The sequence below is a fragment of the Lutra lutra genome, chromosome 13 (genome assembly GCF_902655055.1).
Source record: "Lutra lutra chromosome 13, mLutLut1.2, whole genome shotgun sequence".
Lineage (NCBI taxonomy): Eukaryota > Metazoa > Chordata > Mammalia > Carnivora > Mustelidae > Lutra > Lutra lutra.
The window spans coordinates 42,782,429-42,807,802 of NC_062290.1; the positions used below are offsets into that span (position 1 = coordinate 42,782,429).

General features: G+C 46.6%; 1 long non-coding RNA gene across 3 annotated transcripts; it reads left to right on the top strand.

Annotated features, from left to right (window-relative positions):
* Positions 1 to 1,041: 1,041 nt before the first annotated feature.
* LOC125084109 (uncharacterized) lies at positions 1,042 to 23,948 on the top strand. 3 transcript variants are annotated; one of them, XR_007122474.1, is made up of 5 exons: positions 1,042 to 1,206; positions 3,881 to 3,989; positions 4,837 to 4,984; positions 14,576 to 14,761; positions 21,262 to 23,948. It is a non-coding gene; the product is annotated as an uncharacterized LOC125084109 (long non-coding RNA). The 3 variants fall into 3 exon arrangements; XR_007122475.1 differs by lacking the exons at positions 14,576 to 14,761; positions 21,262 to 23,948 and adding an exon at positions 12,909 to 13,661 and having other exon boundaries at positions 1,044 to 1,206; XR_007122476.1 differs by lacking the exons at positions 14,576 to 14,761; positions 21,262 to 23,948 and adding an exon at positions 10,012 to 10,161 and having other exon boundaries at positions 1,044 to 1,206.
* The last annotated feature ends 1,426 nt before the right edge of the window (positions 23,949 to 25,374 follow it).

The window sequence follows — 25,374 nt, forward strand, 5'->3', positions numbered from 1 at the left end:
GACCCAATTCACAGGGACTAGAAATCCGGAGGAGTGTTCATCTGTCCAAAATCACAAAATGGCCATGGTAACATACAAAGGAAATAATTTATTTGCAGACTTGGAGTACAAACCAAAGGGATTGATACTGATGCCCTTTGAATAAAATATGGAGCAGCTCAGAGCCCTGATGCTGGCTCTCTGTGCAAGAGAGTAGCATGGAGCAACTTTTACTGGAGGGGGGGGATAAATAATCCAGATAAGAAACCACATGTTTCCGGGCAGAAAATACATGTGCTTTTAAGCTGTTAACACTTGGAAAAGTAAAAATATTTTGCATTTTTGAATGAATTAAAATTTCATTACCCTTATTTCAAATCCCCACCTCTGAACCCCATACCTAAGGAAACCAGCATTGGATTAGCAATGAAAAGTAAACAATGGGATCGTGGGGATGGTTGCACCACGTGGTCAAGGCCCTTAATAGCACTGAACTGTACACTTAAACAGGGTTGAAATGGTTTTAAAAAATTTAAAAATGAAGCCTTTCTAACTGTACCCAAAGGAAGCAGGGGTCTACCTTATGCAATGGGAAGAGTGGGTGCCGTCTGCTGCCTGGCTTTAGCACATGCGCCCTAAACTCTGGCAGGTGAAAAACGGCACAATAAAGTGCACATCGGTCAGGGGGTTAGAGACCAGGGTGCTCAGTATAGTTCTGCTCAACTCCAAGCCGCGCTTCTCTGCATTTCATGCTACACCTTCTCCAGAGACAAAGAAAGCAGGACAAAATGCCCTTGAAAGCCTCTCCAGCCCTGGAAGACTCTCCTGTTGCCAACTCCCCATCTATTTTCCTTTCCTACGGACTAAAAGAACTTGGATTTTGTTTTTGAGTGTCACTCTGTCCAATTATTAAAAAAGAGAGAGAGAGCGAGAACATGAAGATCACTTCCCTGCCTCCCTTTCAGCTGGAGACTGATCATGTGACTTGGTTCTGACCAATGAGATAGAGGTAGAGCCCCTGGGGCGAGAGCCGCTTTCCCTCTTCCGCTTCTGCCTTCTTCCTTTTGCTCCTTAAGGTCTGCGATGCTTCAAGAAGCAGCAGCCATCTTGCCAGCCTGGGGAGGAAGCCGGAAGAGAGGAAGAGGATGGGGGGCCGGGGTGTGACATTACAGAGCCACCATACTAAGCCCTTGCAGGGGCGGAAAATTTTCCCTTCCTCCCTTCCAGGTTTGTTGGTCCGTCTAATAATTAAATTGCCATAAGACAGATTAACAGAGAAAGACAGTGTAATTTTGTCTATTCAAGAGCCACAAAGATATGAGATTCGAGGGCAGTTGAGGCTAATATGCCATCCTGAGCTGAGGAATGGGCTCAGGGTCTGGGCCTTCGAAGGGGAAGAAGGGCGATTCACAGGAGGAGGAGAAGAACAGATGTTTAGTAATTAGATGTCTATCCTGCCATACAGATAGGTCTTTCATATAGAAAGTTCTCTGGTGATAGCTCTCTTGCTGGGCCAGACTCCCTATCTAAATTTTTTTAGGTCGTTAAGGGAGAGGTGGAAGGTGTTCCTGAGTCTTCTGGGTCTTCATTGCCATCATCTCAAAATAGCCCATATGCCAAAGTGGCATATTTTGCTCTCCTTGAACAGATGCATCAACAGCGTTTGTGTGTGTATGTACGCATGTGTGAGTGTGTGTGTGTATTCCTAGAACACCTTTACTTTTTTAAACCATTTACATTACAAATGGCTTTACATTACAGCCAAACTCATTTTTAACTGATGTAAGTTCTATGACCTATCATTTGAAATTCACGTTAGTCCTTTCAATGAAGTGCTGAAGGCCAGTGTTAAAATACAGACACTCTTGAGAGGGAACATTTTTAAGTTACAACAGCCATTGACATCTTACTTCGGGGGAGTCCATCAAAATCGCTGTCTGGTCCAATAGCAGGAGCCTAAAGGAGCAGGCCCAGGGACAAAGGGTCTGGATGTGAGGGAGGGTGCAATGAAGGCTCTCTGCTGAGCCCCTGGAGGGACTGAGTCCTGGGGTCTAGGGGCTGGGGGAGGCGAGCAGTGGTTGAGGAGAGATAGAGATTGGAAAAGATGTGGAAAAGGCCAGATTGGTCCTTGAGCTTGGCTTTTGTAGAGGACATTTCAACTCTGAGCAGCTCTTGAAGGCCCTGGGGGTTCACAGAAACTGTTCTCAGACCTTTAGAAGGAAGGTGGGAGAGCTTCATAAAATCACCCAGGAGATTCGAGACTTTAATTCAAAAATACCTCTGTGTACAGTTTCTTTGCCCGGAAATTGTGCTTTCCTCCCCCACTGCCACTGCTTTACATCGCACCCTGCTTGAAGAGCCTACTCAAAGCCCAGAGCCTGCATTGACCCCTTTGGGTCCCCAGAACACTCTCAGGATGCCTGTGCTGCCTTCCAGCTCTTCCCTCCCAGTTCAGATGTGCACTTGCCTCAGCCCCTCATGGCTGAATATCCCCAAAGGCTGAGCTGGCTCTGATTTGCCTTGGTATCTCCTCCAGTCCCTGGTCCCATGGCCTACTTTTAAGCTAATAGTAATTGAGTGCTTGTGATAAGCCAGGCACCATTCTAAGGCATTTATGGGGGAAAATTCCTCTAATCCTCCATCCTCTGGTTGGTCTTCACCAAAGCCAGGGGCCAGGGCCCTCAGTGTTGTCCTGACAGTGTAGGGGCCCCATCTGCTATGTAATACCACTGGGCCCATTCACTCTACCTTCTTCTCTTCTACCAAACCCTTACTCCAGGTAACCTCCTGGCTTCTGCCAACAGCTCCAGACCCTTAGCTACTTCTACTGTTAAAAGATACACTAGTCCTTGTAAAGTGTTTTTTTTTTTTTTTTTAAGATTTATTTGAGAGAGAATATGGGCGGGGGAGGGGCAGAGGGAGAGGGAGAGAGAGAATCTCAAGCAGACTCCCGATGAGCATGGAGCCCACATTGGGGGTTCAATCCCAGGACCCTGAGATCAAGACCTAAGCCTAAACCAAGAGTCAGATGCTTAACTGACTGAGCCACCTGGGTGCCCCGCTGTAAAGTTTTTAATAAAGGAAATAACTTCATCATGAGGCTTAGATCAGGAGGGCAAGGAAACAAGCATCCTGGAGAAAGAATGTTCTAGAATACTCCAGAAGAGGGCCCAGTAAAATCACTCTTACACAGCACAGAGGCGGAAGGCCCCATTGCCAGGCACCCAAATGACCTCAGTAAAATAATCCCATGGAGGTAACAGGGTACCTTGAAGAGCATAGTTCAATGCATCAATATAGGCAGAAGACAGACGTGGTTTGTGTCCCTGCTGTACCACCACCTCACTTTGTGCTCTTGGGCAAGTCTGTCAGTGTCTGTTAGCCTCATCTCCTCATCTGTAAAATAGGTGTATAGTTCCATTGGTTCACAACTCATAGGTTTCTGTGAGAAGACGAGAACGTCCACAGAAAACACTGTGGGTATTTCAGTAGGGGGGGACGTAATACCAGAAACTGGTACTAATGTTTTACAAGGGCTGTTGGAGCCAAACCAGGAAGGCAGTGTTACCCAGAGAGAAATCAGTAACTGCAGGAAGACACTTCCGTCTAGGACAGGAGACACCAAAAAGGACATGGGTTTACCCACAGCTCACAAACTCCTGTCTCCCGAGGCCGCGGGGGCCACCACTGTTGCCATGCTGAGGAAACCAGGAGATCGTGCCCTTGTGGGGCTGAGAGAGCCCAACAAACCCACAGGTGTCGCCACTCACCAATCATGTCCCAGAACCCTGCGGTCACCTTCCACGGCCTGCTGCTGCTGCCACCACCTGCTGCCACAGACAACTTAATTAATTAGATAAATGCTAACATAATAACTTCTCCCTTGTTCCCATTTCCCAAGATTCTGTGAGTGCTTGTCAGTGATAGGACCTACCAGAAGCTGACGAGGAGGTCTGGGAAGTGTAGTTTTTCGGCTGCCAAGCACTGTACATAGAAGGGAAAATAGCAAGGTGATTATGGAGCTGAGAACCAACTAAGAAATCACCAGCATGGGAAGTTAGCACGGTTCAGGTACTTGATTGTTAGCTGTTACCAGGATCATCATTCCCATTACCCTTGTTCATTCTAACACCAACAAGCAGTGGGACCTCTGCTCTCCGGGTTTCAATTGCTTTATCTTTAAAGTGAAAGAGTTGTACTGGGACCCTCCCAACAAAGAATTTTCTTCTTTCCCTCACTTATCCAATCAACAAACATTTGCTGAGCGCCCTGTATAAGTCAGGCACTGATGGAAAATCGGCAAGATCGGGTTTGCTAACTAAAGATTACTGTCTGGTGGCAGAGACCAAGAAATGAATAATTGTGCTACATAGTCATCATGAGATCACCTACCTAGTTAAGAGCAAAACGAACGGACCCCAGTCCAGTACTCATCATCCCTGTTTATCTCCACTTCCCTAATTGTTCTAGCAAATTCCATAGTCGGGGAAATTTTCTTCTTTTGCCTCTGGGTATGCATAGAATCGACAGTCCCTCTCTCCAATAAGCTCCATTTCCCATTGTCCGTCATGCACCCCCTCCCCCACCCGGGCCCCAATATCCACTTGCCAATGATGTAGCAGGGAGATGAGCTACAGAGCAGGTCATCAGCCTGGGGCCCTGGTCAGCACCTGCAGAGCAATCAGGGTAATAAGGGATGTAAAAATATGAATGCTCTGGGTCTCCATGATTTCCCTGTTTGCCCAATCCGTCACTCTGCTACCCACGGATTTCCCACTATTGCTCATGACCCTAATGTGGAGTGGGAGACCCTGCGTATTCCATCTCTTATTCCTGCTCACTCGGAATGCATTTCAGATATTGCCGTGGAAACGTCAATTCCCCAGGCCAAGAAGACCCCCCGTTTCCCAGAAGCTACTTCTACAAACTCTAGAATATAGATGAGCCTGGCCCAATCACACGCTACGTCCGGACCCAGCGGATTTGCAGCACACCTGCATTGGAGGTAAATCGATTTGGTGCTTCTTAATCCTGGCTCCTACCAGGCAGGTTCTCTCCTACTCATTGAAGCTTAGTAGCAACATGCCCTTCACTGTAAAGAGAATTTTTTGTCCTCTCACTTGGGACTAAAGGTCAAAGTTTAAATCTATATTTAATGCCATTTTCTGAAAACTGGATTTGTGATTCCCTTTATGTTGGTATTACATATCTTAAGGGATTTCAAGGGGAGAAATCTGGGAAGCCCAGTTTCTGAGAATGACCTTTACTTTAAATGTGTAAATAGGATGGAGCTTTTGTTTCTGCTTTTTAAACCTTCTAATTGTGCTTCCAAAGACTGTTCTGGAAAGCATGGGCTGCACAGAGTGGTTACACAGGAGCCACTTTGAAAAGCAGCGACTTTGATTTTTGTCTTATGCAGATGAAAGGCCAAAGGTTAATGGCGCCTGCACTGTTGGCCTGCTAGGGACAGTTTCTTTGGAAGCTTTGTACCTTGAGCTACAGTGATCCCACATTAGAATATGCAAATAGTACGGCCTTTAACTGCCTCGGCAAAGGGAAAGTTCAAATTTACTTAATTCTATTTTTCCTCTGAATTTTATAAAACATTATTGAAGTGGTATCAGAATATCATTCAGAATGTCAGTTTTAGAATATTTCAAATATTTACCTAAAGGTTTTCTAAACGGCCGCTTTCACAGTCTGAATGTGGCACTAAAAGCAGATATAAAATTGACTTTCCTCGCACTACAGAAGCTCAGACTTGCGTATTTAAAAGGCAGTGATAGGGACCTCTCAGTTTGCCAAGTGTCCCAGGCATGGTCGGTAGGTAGATGGGTAGGTAGGAGTCATTGCAATATTTAATAAATATACCATGATAAGCTTATTTTTTCCATGGTTGACCTTATGTTATTATCACAGAATCCCCTACTCTCAGATTTCCTAAAATTTGGCACCTGTTGTTTTGAAACAAGACATGATTGTATACAAAGAGGGAAGGCTCTAGAATTAGAGTTTTCATGACTCAACCACATCATAAAATCTGTCTCTAGGAAGTTTGCTCTCTGAGTCTGCCCTTGTGTCTCCCTATCACTTTTGCAGCTAAGAGAAGACCCCGGTAACTTGCTCGACCCTCTCTGGATGCTTTCCCTCTCGCCACAAAATTCACCCATGATAACCTGTGAGGGTGGCTTTTCTGCAGAGGCAGCCCAGGAAAGGACACAATGTGCCAAAATTCAATTCCAAGGTGGTAGGACCAGGCTTCAACCCCAGGCCGGGCTGACCAAGAACTTACACATTGCACCTGATTTCACTCTGCTCCAAAACTGAGTTCCCTGGGCTCTTGCCTTTTGAAAAATGGACTCCTCCTCTTCTTCTTCTTCTTTTTTAAAGAGAGCCATTTCTTACAGTGTTTAATTTTTTTCTTTCATCCACACATGTCCATCAAGTGCCTCCTCCCAGCTGCCTGCCTCCTCCATCATGAAGCCGACTCACGAACAGGTTGCAGCAGATTTAGGCTGGCTTTTGGGCACTTTAACGACCAAATCAGGTCTCTTTGTGGTCAGCCCTGAGCTGGCCAGATGGAACAAAGCTGTACACGCCTGGGGCAGATTTGTTCACAATTTACAGCCACAGTGAATTTCAGTTTTCAGAGATGCATCTAAATATCCACTTTATGATTGCCCCAGACTTTCCTCTGCCTCCCGTGGTCATTGCTGCCTTCGCTGTCCCCTACTGCCAGCCACTTCCGGCCGCTGAACACCCCTTAGGGACACAGCAGTTCTCCGCCTCTGTCCCCTCATCATTTTCTTGGTCACTCTTTGTTTCTTCCCTCTTAGAACCCAGGCTCCGTGGTCTCTTCCCCTTTGTCCCTTTGCTGCCACGTAGCTGTCACCGAAGCCACCACTGACCCTTGCCTTTCCAGAATGGCCAGTCTCCCGCGTCCGGCATTCTTTATTTAGCTGTGGCCGCCTTAGGCGAAGCTGATTAAACTGGGCTCCTCCACTGCCACGCCGCTTCCCTGGGGCTTTGTGTTACCTCTGGCTTTCTTCCTACCTCTCCTGTGATCTTTTACCTTCTGTTCTCTGAGCGCCCTTCAATTCTCCCTTTGCACTTTGTTTCTATCTGACCTCCTCTGTCCCTTCACTTTTAACTGTAGCCGACTTGAGGGAATGTCTTTAAAAAAAAAAAAAAAAGAACACCTGAACACACTGTCTTCCCTCTCTATTCACTACCCTCTCTCTCCCGGCCCCTCCTTTCTCTTTTAAGGCAAGTTGCCTCCTCCGCCTGGAACTAAAATCAAGTTTTATTGTCTTTTGCCTGAGGCCGTTTCCTCTCTCATTCCCAACTCCTACTCTCCAAGCCCTGAGCTCTCATAGGGTTTCTCTCAAATGGAGACCCTCCTTTCTCCAGAACTCTTTCTTCCCCTCCATCCTCAGCAGAAATGTCTTAATTCAGGATCTCTTTCTCTTACGCTTTGGCTGATGAAATGGATCGCCTTTTCATGCCGCTGTCCATGACAAAAACCAAGACTGGCTCCTTTGCAGCAATCTTGGAGGGCTTATATGGTTGTAATCCCATGAGAAGGGGACTGTCATTGCAAGGATTTAATTAATATTGACGAGGTGCAGAGACAGTTCAGAGTGTGGTTTCTGGAGTTGGACAGATGAGGGTTCAAGTCCTGCCCAGATTACTTACAAGTGCCTCATTTCCTCTTCTGTAAAAGATAATGTATAATAAGAGTTCCCATCTCATGTGCTTGTTGTAACGATTAAGTGAGATACTGTGTATAAAAGCTGAGCCACAAGTCTGGTATAAAATATTGTTCAAAAATATTAACTGTTAATCAGTAGTATTGGATAGGCAAGGGGAAACTCCATGGGATAAGATGGTAGTTTCTTATAGCTGGTGTTCTGACTCTTTTTTAAATCTCTGCTTATTTCTAAGTTTCATGGACCCAAAGCGGTTCACCCCTTTTGATTCCCAGGCCAAGTTCTAGTTGTTGCCTATGAGGCATATTTTGGGTATGACTAGCTCCACATGAACCAGGCAGCCTCCCAGCTATGTCTAAAAATGTCTAAATTCACCTCTTCACTCTATTGGCATCCACTGTCTGGGGGTTTCGAGGTACCAGGGTTGGGGGGAGGAGGGGTCACTTTGGGGGACAAGTGTGTGCTTTAGGAAAGAATTTTTTGACTTCTTTGGCCCCCAAATCAGCTCCAGGCATTTTCTGTCATTTAAGAGCCATCACAAGAAAGGCATGGGCATGATTCTTCCACAGGAGAAGTTCACTCTTTTAACTCTTTTAATTAAATTGGCCAACAAATTCAATAAGCATTTTAAAGAAGGATCAATTCAATCAAAGAAACAGGGAATGCAGGATAGCCTTTTTGGTTTTGCTTTTTGGCGAGGGTCGGGGGAGGGGTTCTTTGTGGATGAGCCGCCATTTCAATGGGGACAAGATGGCTGGATCTGGATTCCATCAATCTACTTTAAAGCACTTTCAAGGAAGTCGCCTTGACCAAAGGGTGAGAAGTCGGCATTTCACTGCCTTCTCAGCAAATGGTAATTTTTTCATCAGCCCTGTAAGTGAAAGTCGAAAGCCGAAGTGTTAGTAGTTGTTCCCACGAGAAGAAAAGGGAGCCCAGTGTTGCTGCCAGAGCCAAGGACTGGAAGCCAGGACACTCGGAGCTCTTGGTTTCTGTTGCATGACTAATTCTCCATGAAGGTGCTTTGTTTCCTCTCCCTCGACTTCCGCATCTGTAAAATAGGACTGACTGGTATCTGGATTGGCCAGAATTCACGGGCAGGAACAGGCATTAATGAGGTGGCATATGAAATATTCGGTGAGATTCTTGGATGCGGAATTACCAGGGATTACATACTTGCTTTCCCACTTCCAGATTTCACAAATCTGGTCTGTGAACGCACACTAAAAATTGAAGGAGAGCAAGAGGTCCAAATTTTATTTTGCAAAAACTGCTTCAGACAGAGCCAGTTTGGAAACGTCCCTCTGAGCTTGGGGCTTCACCCTAGCTCCCTAAGTCCGGCACTCACTGTGGTGTGGGACGGATGCTCCAGACTGAAGTCTTGGGGTCACCCGCTCCACACAGGACCCCTCCTCCCCCAGTCTGTGCTATGGCCTCTAATCTTATTTCATAATAAAAGATCACAAAGCTGCCCTTTTTGCTGCTAAGCCTCGACTATGCTCTGATATTAACCCTTTAGAGGCTACAAAAGTATCTTTGTCTTTTTTTCACTGCTGTTCCAATATTCACATAAGTGGGTCATCGAAGTTGCAAGAATATACTTGTTTTCCCAGAAGACTCCATAGAGCTGTTTTCCTTTGAAAGGGGGAGTAAGAGGCCTTTGAAAATACTCTGGTAGTTTTGTTTCCTTAACTGACCTTTTGGTGAAGAGAGTTGGGTAGCATTTGCCCTGCCCTCAGATTACCTCATCTGAGCTACCTTGCAGAGAGAGCCCCCCCTAAACATCCTCCAGACCTCACCCTGTCCTGTCCCCCAAAACGAAAGCGCGTGTTCTAGCCTGGGAGGAATGAAAAAGATACAAGCTGCTACCTTCCCTCGGAGAAGGCTCCTGGCCTTCCGGCTTCCCAAACCTCAGCCTTACTCTCTCCTTCATGTTTTCCTTTGTCCTGTTTGTGAAAAGAGCCAATATGCAGAGCATGTGTGAAGCTGGTCTCCAGGGAGAAGTATGCACTCACTAGTGAACCCAATGAGGGAGGAAGCCAGACAGGGTCATGGCCCCCCCTCGGCCCCCTTAGTGAAACCAAGCTGGCAGTCATCTTGGAATGTCTAAGGAGGGAGACTCCCGTATCCAATCCAATTGCACAACCCTGCAACCCCTTGCCATCATGAGTCACCCTCCCCCTGTGAACCCACAGTGCTTTGATGTAGTCCTTTTCAGAGCCCCAGTCAAGTTGTTGACATGCCTGTCCAGCCCTCTCCCCTCCGAGTCCGGGGCTGGGGAGGGGGGGGCAGCATTACCTCTTTCTCTGTGTCCCTCTGTGCCTAGCAGTGTGCCTGAGACTTTGGAAGCCCTCACTAATTGTCTGTCAGATGAACGAACACAGATAAAATATCGGCTGACAATTAACTCGCTTCAAAGGATGGAGAACTCTATTTCTGGAAGCTGTATTGAAGTAATTGGTTCACAGATTAAATCACAAAAGTGCTTACTGGACAAATGAGTAAGTGACTTTCTTGGCACACTTCATAACAAGTGACACATCTTTGACCAGTCACCAGGAATGTGAGTTTACCCATCAAGTATTTATTGAGACCCATTGATGAGCTCAGGACTGTTACAGTCCCGGGGGGGGGGGTTGGGGAAGGGGGCAGAAAGAGGAAGACAGACTAGTGAGACCCAGGCCCTACCCTTGAGCATCTTAATTGTAATGAGGAGGGACAGATTCAGAAAGCTCTCTGCAGAACCCTTCTGACACTCCAAACTGGTGCCAGAACCCTGGACAAATTCTGTGGGATTGAGACATGGCTCAGCCAGCCAGACTGGTTCTGGTCACAACATCTCAAGACCACATCATGTCACAGTGCGCTATGGTCACATTACTAAAACATCCTGACATTCAGCCGTCATGCAGCCAAACCAGTGTCTGTGGGGAGATGAGTGGTTCCGGTACAATCACAAGTCTGAGAGCAGACAAGGCAAATGAAGAACTCCAGGGGACACAACTGGAGTAGAGATGGGGATGTGCCAGACTCTTCCATCAGAGCTGTTGTCTCCTCTTTCTGTCTGTCTAGATTTCCTCACCTCCTCTCACTGAGGAGTGTGGTGAATATTTTTTTTTTTTAATAACTCAACGTCTATTTCCAACTCTTTTTCTTTTTTTTTTTTAAAGTTTCTTTTTAATTTTTTTTTATTTGTTTATTTGACAGAGAGCTAGAGAGAGAGCACAAGTAAGCAGAGCGGCAGGGAGAGGGGGAGAGAGAGAAGCAGGCTCTCCGCTGAGCAGGGAGCCCAATGCGGGGCTCGATCCCAGGACCCTGGAATCATGACCCGAGCCGAAGGCAGCCGCTTAACCAACTGAGCCACCCGGGCGCCCCTCCAACTCTTTTTCTTACACATCCCTTCACTGAAGCAGCTGGAGAGGCTGACTTTGACTTTTCCCAGCTGCTTTGTGAGGACGGGTGGTCATTTGGTTCCTCTGACGAGGTGGCAGCGTAAGCCCACTAAGGCTTCTGGGAACGCTTCTGCTTTACTGACACTGCTCCCACCCAAACCCCCATTTCTGTCTTGAATACAAACGTGACATCTCTAGTTGGGCAATCTTTTTGGGAGCATGAGATAAAAGTTCAGGATGAAACAGACACATCAGTCCTGACATCACTGAGCTATCCAAGCAAACTGCAGACTTCTTGTTAAACCCAGTTTTGTTGAAGCCGCTGTTAGATTTTTCTGTTACTTGCAGCTAAATGTATTCCAAACTAGATTCAGGATTAAAGGTCGTCTTTTTCTTTACGTGAAGAATGATCAATGAAATGTCAAACTCTGAAGCCCAACTTCCTAAGTTTGAATCCCAACTCTGCCACAAGCTGCCTGTGTATTTTGGCCAAGTTACTTAACTTCCCTTACCTCAGTTTCCACATCTGCAGAGGACAGAATAAGACTTGTCTCCTAGAACTGTTGGAAGGACGAAATTAATTGAAATACATAAAGTGCTTGAAATCATGCCTTATACATAGAGAACACTATAGAGGGGCAGAGCTCTCCTTCTTCTTCTCCTCCTTCTCCTCCTCATCCTCCTCCTTCTTCTTACTATTATTATTATTATTATTATTATTATTATTCAACCCCAAGTTTCTTATTTGACACAAGGACCATATTTATATCAGGTTGTGGATAAATCTGTTTGAATAATAGATGATTCTTGCATATGGATTTTGTTGGCCTTTCTTCATTTACTACCTACATGGGTATCTGTCATGGGTTTAGTTGCTTATAAGTAAAAAGGTAGAAATTTGGAGCACAAATAAATATTTTCACATGTGTCACCAACTGGCAATTAATGACATGCACACACATGTGCACACACACACAGAGCTGTGATTGTGAATCCCACATATATTCAGGTAGGAATCTTTAAATTGTCCCTCCTTTTTCTTTGGGGAGTCCAAGGAGTTTGCCTCAACCTACAATCTGTCAGTGGACTTCCAAGGGCATGAGGTGCCCACACTGCCTTCCTCTCCTGCCTTGGATCCCCTAGAGCTGCCTTTGTGCCCTGAGTCTCACAGACATTCCCAGGAGAACAATTCTCTCACGCTCTGGCTCTCATCCCTATAGCCATGGGTTCAAATCCTGTCCACCACACCAGGCTCAAAATAGTTGTTCCTGCCATTCTAGCCAACTCTTCCTTTCCCTCCTGCCTCCTTTCTCTCTGTTTCCCCCCAAAAAAGAAGAGAAAAGAGAAGTTCCCCATGTAATTAAAGGAATGGTCATGAGTGGGGGTGAAGAGTGGGCCTGTCTGCACTAGCAGCAGCTGGGAGCCAGCTGGGCCAGTAGAATGTTCTATCCCAGTGCTGTCAGGGAACTGTCACCTTAACACTTCATGACAGAGAGATGTAATCAGGCAGGCTCTTAAGGAAACAGGCCACACTGATCCCTTCAATACACAACTATTGATCACTTACTGGGTGCCTGGCATTGGGCCAGTGCCAGGGGTACCGTAATGAATAAATACAGCATCTAGCCTAACTCACAATTTCCAATGAAGTGAAACACAGATGAATTCAAACACATTTTTTTTTCTTTTTTTCCATTGAAACATCTATGATATGCTATCGCATTTGGATAAGACACATTCCCAGCCTGGACCCTCCAACTCCCTCCATAGGGAATAGAAAGATAAACATTCTTTTATTTGCAGTTGACATGGTTTTATTTTCATGAACTAGGAGTGGCCTTAATAGACAACAGGCCCTGCTCTCCAGTGACTGCCAAAAAGGAGAACTACAGAAGATCTTTTCCGAAACCACATCTCTGAAAGTTTAACTTGCCCAGAGTTCACCATCCTACACAGCTTACCATTCGGTTTATAACATCACTGGACATGTCTGATACCTTCTAATCTAAATCTCCAGGAGAGCTTACTAAGAACCTAGTTCCCAGGTGGTCATCCACTAGTATTCCTCCAAGATAAAGAAAAACCCCCTAGGAGAGGCTGTGTAAGTCATGTGGAAATAGACCAAAATATTTTGGGAAGAATTTCAGCAACAATGATTGGAACCAAAATGGAGAAGTCTAATTAACCCTCCATTAACCAGAACATCCTCTAGCTCTAGGAATGTTGGTTAATGACAGCTTCATTGCCCTCTTGAGGATTTGTAGTCACCCGCTCAACCTGGGATGCCGATGGGCCAGGGGACACGGTGTTGCCCAGCAAGTCTCTATCGGGCCTGCTTCGATGTTGGAGTGGTGTGCATTTTCACTTCTAGGTACATCCCCCCAAATAATTAGAAGGGGGAACTGGAACAGATGTTTGTACACGAGCACATGAGAAGATGCTCAACATCCCTAATCATTAGGGAAAAGCAAGTCAAAACCACAATGAGGCATCACCTTACACCCATTAGGATAGCTACAATTAAAAAAAAAAAAAACAGGGGTGCCTGGTGGCTCAGTCGTTAAGTGTTAAGTCAAGTGTCTCCGGGATCCTGGGATCAAGCCCCTCATCGGGCTCCCTGCTCTGTGGAGAGCCTGCTTCTCCCTCTCCTACTCCCCCTGCTTGTGTTCTCTCTCACTGTGTCTCTCTCTGTCAAATAAATAAAAATCTTTAAAACAAACAACAACAACAGAAAATTGTGTGTTGGTGAAGATAGAAACTGCAACCCTTCTACACAGTTGGTGAGAATGTAAAATAGTGCAGTGATGATAGAAAGCACAGGGCAGGTCCTCAAAAAATCAGAACTAGAATTACCACTTGATCCAGAAATGACACATCTCTGTATATATATCCAAAACAATTGAAATTGGGATCTCGAAGAGCTATCTGTAAACCCAGGTTCATAGCAGCATTATAGCCAAAAAGTAGAGGCAATCCAAATATGCATTAATGAATGAGCAGATAAGCAAAATGTGGTATATACATATAGTGGTACATTATTCAGCCTTAAGAAAAGGCCTTCTGATACAAGCTATAAACTGGATGAGCCATTGAGACATTATGGTAAGTGAAACAAACCAGAAGCAAAAGGACAGAAACTGTAGGAATCTGCTTCTTTGAGGCACCTGGAGTAGTCGAATTCATGCAGACAAAATAGAAGGGTGGTTACCAGGGGCTGGGAGGGGAAGTCCAGAATTTCAGCTGAGGAAGATGGAAAAGTCAGGAGGTAGACGAGTGGCGATGGTTGTACAAAAATGTGAATGTACTGAATGTCATTTAATTGTGCACTTAAACTTGATTAAATGATACATTTGACGTTACTTATATTTTACTACAGTAAAAAAAATTTAATTAAAAAAAATGGGTGTTCCTAGAATGTTACATTCAAGTACGTGCCAGAATGATCGCGGGCCATTTGCTCTCTTCTGAATCTTAATCCCCGGCCTCTTTGTGCCGTAGCAGTCTCCTCCGTCTTGGCCATGGTCTCCGTTCCCACCATCCACTAAGGAGCATCTGATTAAGTGGCATTGCTGTATCCACATGCGATTTACAAAAATAATATTTTATCCTCACCATCAGTACTGTTTGTGGCTGCGCAATGGATAGGAATAATTTCAGAAGGTTCCAGCTGGCCTTCCTCAAAAGGTAAAGAAAATCCAGCATTTTTAAGGTTTCTCTAATCTTTTGTTGTTTCAAGTGAATGCTTCCTCTAAAGGACGATTTCAGCATTTCTGGGATCTATTAAGAAAAGCATAATGAATGTTACAGAACCAGCCAACTTGGGGGGGTGGGTACAGGCAGAGAGAGAGAGAGAGAGAAGAAAATATTGCCGACTTGCAGAAATCCCCCCCACCCTCTTTATACCAAAGGAGCCATATCTTCATGCCATAATAAATGCAAACTTGGAAAGGCTCACAAACCCACCTGCCTCTTCAGCTAATGACAGCCTCAATTATGGGGCCTAATCCTGCATTCCTGACACTCCCCTTCTCCCTGCATAACTTCCAGGGGAGTCAAAGGGCCCTCAGCCTTGGCCCTGGCAGGAAGATATTGGTTATGCAGGAGCAGCGCCTAGGGCGTGCTGGCAAATTTAAGGGTCTGTTCATAGAACAACACACACTTGGAAGCCTTAAATCCTCATGCTTTGACTCTTCACCTTCATACCGAAATAAAAAGCCGCAGTAACTCCATTAAAAAATATAAAATTCCTCCACAGGAAATGAACACTAGTTTGCTTCTAATTTATATCGGTTTTGGGTTTCTCCTTTCCCCAGCCCCGTTTTTACTTTTCATGTTAGTGTCCAGCTCTGTGGAAAATATTTTCCTCAAGGAACAAAAAATAAACACGAGCGTCGTGCTCAGTCTTCGCATTTTATTTACTTGACGGGGCAAAACAGCTTTGGTTTGCTGGCTCGCGCCCTCCTGTAAATGAGCGGGAATCCCTCGCAAGTACACCCGTAGGCCACTCCCTTAAGTTGCCCTGTGAGGACATCTGAAGACCTCCGGCTTCTCGCGCAGTGGCCTTGTTTTGTCTAAACGAATCATCCTTCCAGCTACATTAATAACGAGACTATAACTCATTTTCATCCTGGGCACACACTGTGTATTATCTGTCTCCTAATTAATCCCAGGCAATTCAGGGGGCAGGTATTACTACTTCCAATTTTCCTCACTGCCCCTCATGTCAGAGACTCGGCAAACAGAGGGTCATGCTCTGGGTCTCGCAGGCATGGCCCTGAGTCCCAGCCCGGAGCCTGCTCCACCCCAGACACCTCCCTCTGGACGGGGGAAGCCCTGGGAACTAGCACACCCTGCTGATCTCTGAGGCGGTGGGGCTTCCTCAGGGGGCAAAGGACCTGGAGTCAGCAGACATCCGGCAAGCCTGCTTAATGGACAAAGTCAACACCAGCTTCCCTGGAGTCAGAAAATCAAGTCAGGGCCTTGGTACACTGTGCACGGCTGGGCCTGTGCTCTAGGCAGCTGAGAGTCCTCTCCACTAAGTACTCCTCGCACCCACTTGTCCCTCCTGGGGTGTGGGTGCGGTGGTTCCAGACTTTACACCCCCCTCCCTGCCCCCACCAGCAGGCTGCTCTCTGTTCAAGGTCATGATCTTGGGCTGAGGGTTCAAACCCCTCCACCACACATACAAAATCATAATCCTGGGGCCTTCGAAGACATAATGCCCCAAGCAGGAGATTCTTAGTTTTGCTGAAAGAGTAGCTTCCCTTCCTCTTCTCGCCTCCCTGGTTCCAAGTCCAAAGAGACACATGTTTCATCATGAATATGAGCACCTGTAAACCCCTTCAAAAAAGGACCAGCTCTCTCAAATGCTGGAGCCCTTAGTTCCTGGAAAACCTTCTCTTGTTGCATTTGAAGGAGCTCTAAGCTTCAGGTCTGGGGACCTGTATTCAAGTCCTAACTCTCCTCTTAATCTGAATGGTGCTTAAAGCTCCCCCAGCCTCGAGTTTCTCATCTATAAAGTGGAGATAATAGTACTAGTAAGCCCTCATCTTTTGCAGGGTAGCTGTGAAACAACCATCCTTCCTGGTCTCCTTTATAAGCTTCTCTTCTCATCAGCACGCAGTCGTGCCCACTCTCTTCTCAGTCACTCTCCCTAAGTAAGCTTAGCCGGCCCAGCACTGCACCCAGTGGGCTGGGGATCCCATTTTAGGGTTTCCTATGCCCAGGTGTGGTTTGTTTTCAGCATACCTGCAGCTCTTCAGAGGGTGGTGCTCAAGCTATCAGAGCTGCTTTGCCTGCAGGTCAAAGGGGGAGAGAGCCAGGGTTTGTGTACACCCCCCACAGTGCAAGTCCTTCTCTGTGGGTTGGGTGTAACTTACTGTTGCAGAGTTCCCCTTGGAGATCAGGCTGACTCCTGCCCTCTCCAGCGAGTTGTCCTGGATCACAGTCTTTCTTACCTGCTGCTGCTTCCCTGCTCTTACCTAACCCCCTCCTTCCCTTTCCGGGATGGTTGTTTCACAGCTGGGTATTATTTATTTTGGTGATGCCCTGAAACTAGTAGTTTCTCCATAAGCACTTGGGAAGTAAGATTTGACTTCTCTTTCATTGGACTATTGCGTGAAGACGAAGTATTAGAAGTTTCTTGTTCTACTTATTTTCCTCTGTCAGCATTCAGCTTGTTTTCCAGACCAAAAGCTTGACTTATTTTGTGACAATCACTCTCTTTGAAAGCATAGAAATGAAGTTTTTCTCTTTAATTGCTGCATGACTACAATTACTGTAGTTTGGGGATGGAAAGGAATAAATTTCAAATAGAGCCAATGCTTTTGAACAGGGAACCAAATCCACGTGTCTTCATTTTCCCCCCACCTGCTAGACAGAACCTGGGCAGCCCAAGGTAAGCCACACATCCGAAGCTGATTCTTTGGGACTTCTAGGCTGGCCATAGGCAGTGACCACAGCCTTACAATCCAGAAAGGAAGAACATGCCCTTCCTGCTCCCCTTGGAATTCATTTATATTTCCACAAATGTTGCATGCTTTGCACTTCTTTGTCACTAGGCTTGCCTTGATTCAATAATTCCTTATGGTTTACCCAGGTTCGGGAGTCAAAGGAGACAATCAAATTCTCAAGCTTGGACAGAGCTCTGATAATGCTAACACTCAGAGCCAGCATTTTGACAACTCTGTGCAGTTTATACAATGCTTTTATACAAGAACTTTGGGGCTGAGGCTTTCTGCCCTCTTTCTGGAATGTTCTATCCAGATCTTCCTTCCTCTTAGTTCAGATCTCAACTCAATGTCATCTTCCTTGACTAACCCTGTGAGCAGGCCTTTATGTAGCTGTGTATTTTTCCCAAAGCTCTCAACACTCTCTGAAATGACCTTGTCTTTTGTTTCCTTTGCTGGATAGATCTGTCCCCACACTAGAATGTCAGCCCCGCAAAAATAGAATTTGTGTTATTACTCCTGCCTCCTGGGGGCCCAGACCATTGTCTGGCCCATAAAATACACTCAGGATTTTTCCTCGTACTGGTGCATGAGCAAACAACTTCATTTGAGCACTGTGGTCCTGTAAGGTAGTTCTTGTCTTATTTTAGAGATGGGGGACACACTTCTCTGTGAGATGAAGCCATTAGCCCAGAGCCACACAACCAGTCTGTGACAGAATCCTAACTTGAACCCAGGTCTTCTCCTCTAGTCTGGGATCTTCGGATGGGAAGGAAAATGAACTTTTACTCAAAACTGGGTCATGCTGGGTGCTCTTAAAAGCAAGTTCCCCATCAGGGATCATTAAATGTCGGTAGTTTGGAGTATAAAAGTCCTAATAAAACCCTGGGTGTGTTCCTCACATCAGAGATAAAAAGCAGCCACAAGATGAGTTTAAGGGCGCAGTATGAGACTGCTTCCAACAGCAGCTCATGGGTATCTTGCTGTCGCTCTGCCCTTGCACACCGCAGACCCTCTCCCATCCCTCCCTTCCCTGGCCTTGGACCTCACTGGCCTCTGGGTCCCTCATTCCAGGAGACTCTGGCCTGGCTCTAGACTTTCCGCAATTTTTCTGACATCCTAATTTCTTGATCACCTGTGCTGACACGATCCTGATTTCCTTCAATATGTCTTTTTTCCACTCCTGGGAAATTTATGTCTGTTCTGGCATATGTCCCCATCTTCCTTTGTGAAAAGAGAGGCGAAGAGGGGAAAGAAAAATGCCTTTTAATATTTTTTTCACAATGTCTTCATGTTCTGTCAATAAATTACCTCTGCCAGCTTTTAGAAGCCCTATTGGCTCTTGTACTGACCTCTCATTCCTTCTGTGCTTGAAAAATGCCTTATTATTTATCTTAGCCTCTCTTGCAATCTTCTTTTCATTCCTCACCTTTGCTTTCCTTATCATGTTTTTGCACTTTCTTAACTTTGTGCTATAATTTCTCTCTCTGAGTTGCTGTTTGATTTTTTTTTTTTCAGACTTTCTCGCTTTCCTAGTTCTGATTACTTCCCCTGCCACCCCCCATCCTTTTTAGAGCTCTTTGTTTGGCCTCTTTTCTAAACTTGATGTTGCCAGGGAGCACGTCTTTTCTTTGGGCAGCTTCTATTCATTTCTGTCTGATATCACTCTTCCATTGGCAGCTGCTCTTAGCACCCTTGGATCTCCTTGGGAGGAGCTCTCCATTTTGGCTCATTCTGGAACCCCTGCGAATCCATCTAAAGAGGGTCCTCATTCCTGCTGAGACTTACTTGGAATGAGAAGTCCCCCAGACATTGGGCTGCTGTGGAGAGAAAGCATAGTGCCTTGATTTACATGTCACTTGAATTTCCCCAAGTCAAATGGCTTGCGGGTACAAGCAGGATCACTTACAGTGGTGTTTGGTCCACACTGGCAGGTAGTTGAGTGACTCCTGTCCGCTCACTAATAAGACCAGTCAGGTGTGAATGATACCCTACTGGGCTCCTGGGTCAGTGTCCGCCTTCTGGAGGCCTTTCTGTCCTCCAGGCACGACTGCCATTGCTGGGCACAGCTGCCATCTCTGTGGCGGTATTGTCACATCAACTGGGGTCACCAAGCTGCCTCCAGTCCCCTGCGCTGCCACGACTGAGATTGTAGCTCTCAGTATATCAAAGCCAGGCTGCGTCTGGGTAGAAGACACCTTCTCTCCCATAGTATGCTTGGTCCGCAGGTGTCGGGTTAGTGCTGTCTTGGTCTTATAGAGCTTTCGGGGAAGCAGAGTGGGTTTTTTTCCCCTCTTCTAGCTTTTTACTGCTCTTCAGACAGGAGTCCGTGCGGCTTGGCTGTGGTATGCTCAGATACTGTTTGTCCCTCGACACTGAGGCAACATATGTCTGTCCATTTCGTCTTGCATTAGAATGAGGTCCCCACAAGTGGCTCCTTAGTTTTGCCTGCAAAAGAACTTTGGGTGCATGCTTGGGTGGCTCAGTCAGTTAAGCATCTGCCTTCGGCTCAGGTCATGATCCCAGGGTCCTGGGGTTGAGTCCCCGGGCATCAGGCTGCCTGCTCAGGGGCAGCCTGCTTCTCCCCCTCCCTCTGCCCTTCCCCCTGCTTGTGCTCTCTCTGTCTGTCTCTCTCTCTCAAATAAATAAACTCTTTTTTTAAAAAAAGGATTTTGGGTGAAGATACCCAACTACATCTGCCCCATAATGGTCACAATTTAGGGCTCCCTGCATATATTGTTCTTTGGACACAAGTAGAGCCCAGTTCTGACATCTGTTGTAGTCCCATGAAATCTCTGTTCTCAGTTGTCAGCTTAAATAGCATCGTGGGGGGCCCCTGAGTGGCTCAGTTGGTTAAGGATCCAAATCTTGATTTCAGCTCAGGCTGTGATCTCAGGGTCGTGAGATCGAGCCCCACATGAGGCTCCACACATGGCAGTGAATCAGCTTGAAGTTTCTCTTCCACCGCCCCTCCCCACATTCACAACCCCCCCAAAATAAGTTTTAAAAAAATCTTAAAAGAAAAAGAAAAGCCCAGCATTCCAAGTATGCTCCTCTCCTACCAGAGGAAGCAGCATATAGCAGGTGATGGTAATGGATGGAAAATGAGGAAAGAAGGTTAATGTCAGGTACAACAATCAGTACAGGGGTGACTCGGTGGCTCAGTAGGTTGAGAGTCTGCCTTCAGCTCAGGTCATGTCTCAGGGTCCTGGAATTGAGCCCCACATCTGGCTCCCTGCTCAGTGAGGTCTGCCTCTCCCTCTTCCTCTGCCTCCCACTCCCCCAGCTTGTGTGTGCATGAGCACTCTCTCCCTCTCTCTCTCTCAAATAAATAAATAAATAAAATCTTTTAAAAAAATCAGTACCATCAAAGTTTATTCAGACTTACACGTGCTGGATGCAATGTTATCTTTTAGAATTACAATGATCCATAGAGTTCGGATTTGTACCTTTCTTGTAGAACTGAAGTTATGTTAAAGGAGAGATCCACATGAAGATAAGCTTTAAACACAATATTTTCAGTGGTAGGATAAAGGCGTTTGCCCCCACGGGCCCTGGGAGCACAGAGGAGGAGCTGATAGTCCCTCCTGGAAGTTTATGGTAGATTTCCTGTATTCCCAGAGTGTTCACATGAGCAGTTTCACTGTAGTAAATATGTCACTTGCATGGCCCATCCACACCCACTCATGTCTCAAAGGGTATATTAACCACTGCATCACCCCCTATGACTCCCAGGCACCGATCCTCCAATCAAATGTCAATGACCAAGTCTGGACCAATGACGTTCTCTGTCATGGGAATTTGGAATCAGAAAACTGAGAGTCTGAGTCAGGTGTACCCACAGGATGATGGGCACTTGACCTCAAAGGTCATAGACAACTGGCCCTGACATTGATACCCAAGCAAACCTGGACCCCCACGAGGCTGTGAGATCTGTAAGATCATCTGTTGTAATTCTGTAGGAACACTCCTCTTAACTTCAGTTAGTTCAACAGGATTTCTTTGCTTTGCAACCAGAGCTTTAATTAATATAACCTTCCAGTTGCACAGCTCTAGCCTTCTGGTGCAAGTTTTCCTTCTTGACTCGGCAAATGCCTGCTGAGTCTTCATTACCTGGCTTCAACGTTGCCTCCTCCCTGAAGCCTTCCATGATAACTCCGTCCTCCTGATCCTTCAAGACTCTGCTCATAACCATTATATTGTGGCGTCACTGATCTATCTAAAAACACTCCACTCCCCAGACCACCAGGTCCTCAAAGGGAGAGTCCCGTCTTAGTGCCCGCTACCCAGGAGGTCTTCAGTCAGTGTTTGCAGAATTGCCTCAGTGACTCTGAGTTGGTTCTGGAAGCGGCCTGCCATAGCACACCACGCTATGTGCCACTCAATCTTCCCGACACTCGAGGGGTTCTGAGTTTACGCTGACTCTGCTGACTTATTTCACTCCAGTTCCATCTTTGCTCAGTCCTCCCTGGTGTCCAGAATTGCTCGGCTTGCTGGGTCCCTCCTGCTTTGTGCAAACTTCACTACCCTTGGATCGGTGACAGTTCCAAGGCGACCCCCCCTGGGGCAGAGCACATGCTGTTTCCCGGGGTTCTAGAACTCTTTGCTGAGTTTTGGCTCCTCTTAATGGCTTTGTGTGGTTGCCCGGGGCCCTTGATACCTGTGTGTCTGCTCCTGACAGCATCCCCCACCCGATCCCACCATCTGTTTATTTTGGCTGCATCTCCTTCTTTATATCCCTCTTCTGAGAGACGGTGAATAGCAGCTACTTCTCATCAGCCAGAAGCCCTTGCTGCCTTGTCCATCAGAGAAAATTTGTCTCCGGATCCGAGGCAGCTTTCTGACATGGGAGAGGACGTCAGTGCTCATTTGCTCGGAAAAAGCAACAACAACAAAACCTCTTGCTCTGCTTGGACCTTCTCTATTTTATGGATTGCTGTGCCCCCAGCAAACCCACCAGGTTTCCCTGCCAACCACCGGCCATATATCCAAGCTGTGGATCCACCCCCTGGCAGCCTAGGGCAGGGCGTGGCGAGGCGAGAGTTTCACAGCTTTGGGGGCTTTATTTGCTCTACTTTGTGCTCTCTGGTACACAGTGTCTTGAAAGAGGGGTTTCTGCTAGGACACCTGATGCTCTAACCTCAGTACCGACAGGTGTATCCCTATCAGGGATCGCCTAGGGGACCAGTGATTTAAATACACTGGGGCTGTGGCAACTTTGCCCCTCAATATTTCACTTTGCCGATCTCTGCTTTCTGGTATGAAGCAAAAAAAACAACTCAGGTTCAGCTCAGCCTTCCGAATTTCAAAACGGACTCCCTTGCCTCCTTTGAACTACACCTCTCATATTGATAGATACGGCTTTTACCAGTTCTGGGATTTTCATGTGTCTTGGTCTGGAATGGAGTCAGACCTTTTGGCTAAAATAGCACCTTTCACAGTCGTGTGCCTGGGCTGTTTCTGATCTTCATGATGGACTAGGGACGTCCACTCAGGACGGACTGTCTCAGAAAGGGCTCCTCGTTTCAGAGAAGCCCTGGAGAAAAGGAGCTCTTCTATACTAAGTAACATCGCAGACGGTCCCTTTGGCCTCTTGCTGTGGGGCAGGCATGGAATGAAAGAGGAAGACCGTCTCCAGCTAGGCTGAGAGCCACAAGTGAGTAGTGCAGGAGTGAATGGCTCTCGTGTGGACTCTTCCTCTCCATGTCTTGCTTCCTTGTTCATTCAGAGATCTCAGCACATCAAAATATTAGTGAAGGAGATAATTTAACCTGGGGACAAAATGACACCTCTTTAAACCTACTTACCAATCAGACAGCTAGAAGTCGTTTGCATCTGACCATAAATTGCCCCCCAAAAGCTGTTCTTTTAAAATGTAAACCTATCTCTGGGATTTGGGGACAGCCTAAAAGTACATATAATAGAAGAGAAAGAGCACTTTGCCAGGAGTCAGGGGCCTCTATTTCTAATGCTTGGCTCATTACTAACGATGTCACTTTGGGCAAATCATTCTATTTCTCTGGCTTCATTAGTGACCTCAGTGGGAGCAGTTTTAGTAGAAAATCTGACATCCTAATTGCCAAATCCATAGGCTAATTTTCATTCCTCATCCTACATGACAACTCCATTGCCTATCACACTCTTGACTGCTCTTTCCTTCTCGAAACCGGCTCTGCTCTTGGCTCCTGGGACCCTGCCTCTGTGAATCCTTCTTCCACTTCTCTCACAACCTGCTTCCCTCTCCTTGCACCCACCCGGGTCCCCCTTGCCTGATGGGATTCCCGAGAATTTCCCTCCTCGCTCCCCTTCTCATCACACATCCATTTCCTAAGTGATTCAATCCACTCCCTTGGAGCCCCCGTCTCTTTGCGGATGACTGCCATATCTCTACTTCAGAGCTCTCTTGGTCTCTCTTCTGAATGCTGTCTTGCCTCTCTGGCTGCCCAGAGGAGGACCCGTCTAGCTGCATGTCAAGCCCCTCAAACTCAGCCTGCCCCAAACTCAGTTCACTGTCTTCTTGCATATACCCTACCCGCCCTCTGAAACCTGAATCCTTTGCAGCCCATTCTGTCTTCCATATTTCCATTGGTCTCTGAAGCTGAATGGTCTTTCCTGCTTCGTTCTCCCTAAAACAACATTACTACCAAGTCTACCTGAGAGGCATTCCTGCGTTTTCATGCTACCAGTGCGGCTGAGCATCAGTCCTCAGGCTGTCCCATCTGGATCTTTGAAATAGTAGCCAAGATAGATAAGAAGAAGTTTGGCTGACAGAACAAGAAAGCGGGGCTTGCTGTGGCTTGACCAAACAGAGCTTGGAGTTTATTTTTTCTCACACAATTTGAAATTCAGACAGACAAGGAAGGAACCAATATGGCAGACCCACAAAGCCTCCAGGGAGCCCAGGTTCTTCTGCCTTTCCGGGCAGCCGTTCTTGACATGTGGCTACCTGTGTTCACAGAAGAGTGGCTTCTCTTCCACACCCCATGTTCCTGGCAAGAAGAAAGGGCAAGGGCAAAAGGGCAAAAGGCAAATGCCTCATGAGCCAACCTCCTTTCAAAGAGCTCTCCTGGAAGGTCCACCTAATGACATGCAGTCCATTGGCCAGAACCGTGTCACGTGACCACTCTCTGCGGGAAGACCGGGAACAGTAACTGGGGTGGGTTGTTTGATTTAAGCAGGACACACTGTCTCCCTTATTGAAGTTGAAATTCTGTTAGAAAGAAAAAGGAGAATTGCTACTGCAGGAAAAAAAATAACTGTGTTTGCAGCAGCCTGGTCTTGGTCACCAGAATCTTCATCTGCTACTCTAGTCTCTGTATCCCTGGGGGGGGGGGGAGGGTAAAAGTGACCCTATTGTTCCCCTATTTTAAATATCTTTATCAATCCTCATTGGCTACAGAGTAAAGAACAAACATCTTGGCCCACAGTCTGAGTTCCATCTTCATTTCTATGCTCCTCTCTTGCCATCACCCTTTCCTCCCGCCTGCGGAACACACCCTTAAGAACCCACAGAACTTTCCATGGCTTCCTAAATCTGTGATGCTGTTCTCTCTGCCCTATTGCCTTTCTCAGCTCCGCACACTTCTTAAGTCTTCATTGCCAGGGAGGGAACAGGCCTGTGTCTGTCCTCACCTCAGTTTTCTTCCTCAACTCCTCAACTCCTCAACTTCCTCAACTCAACTCCTAGAAGGACATTCTTCACACCTGTGAGTCCTCCCTGTCCCCTACAGCCTCCACCCCAGGGAACAAGGCATTCAGACTGAAAGGGCAGAGCCCAGCATTAGGAGAGCCATGTTTCCTGGAGGATGGAGGATGGGATTGCTGAACTGAAAGAAAACACACATCTCA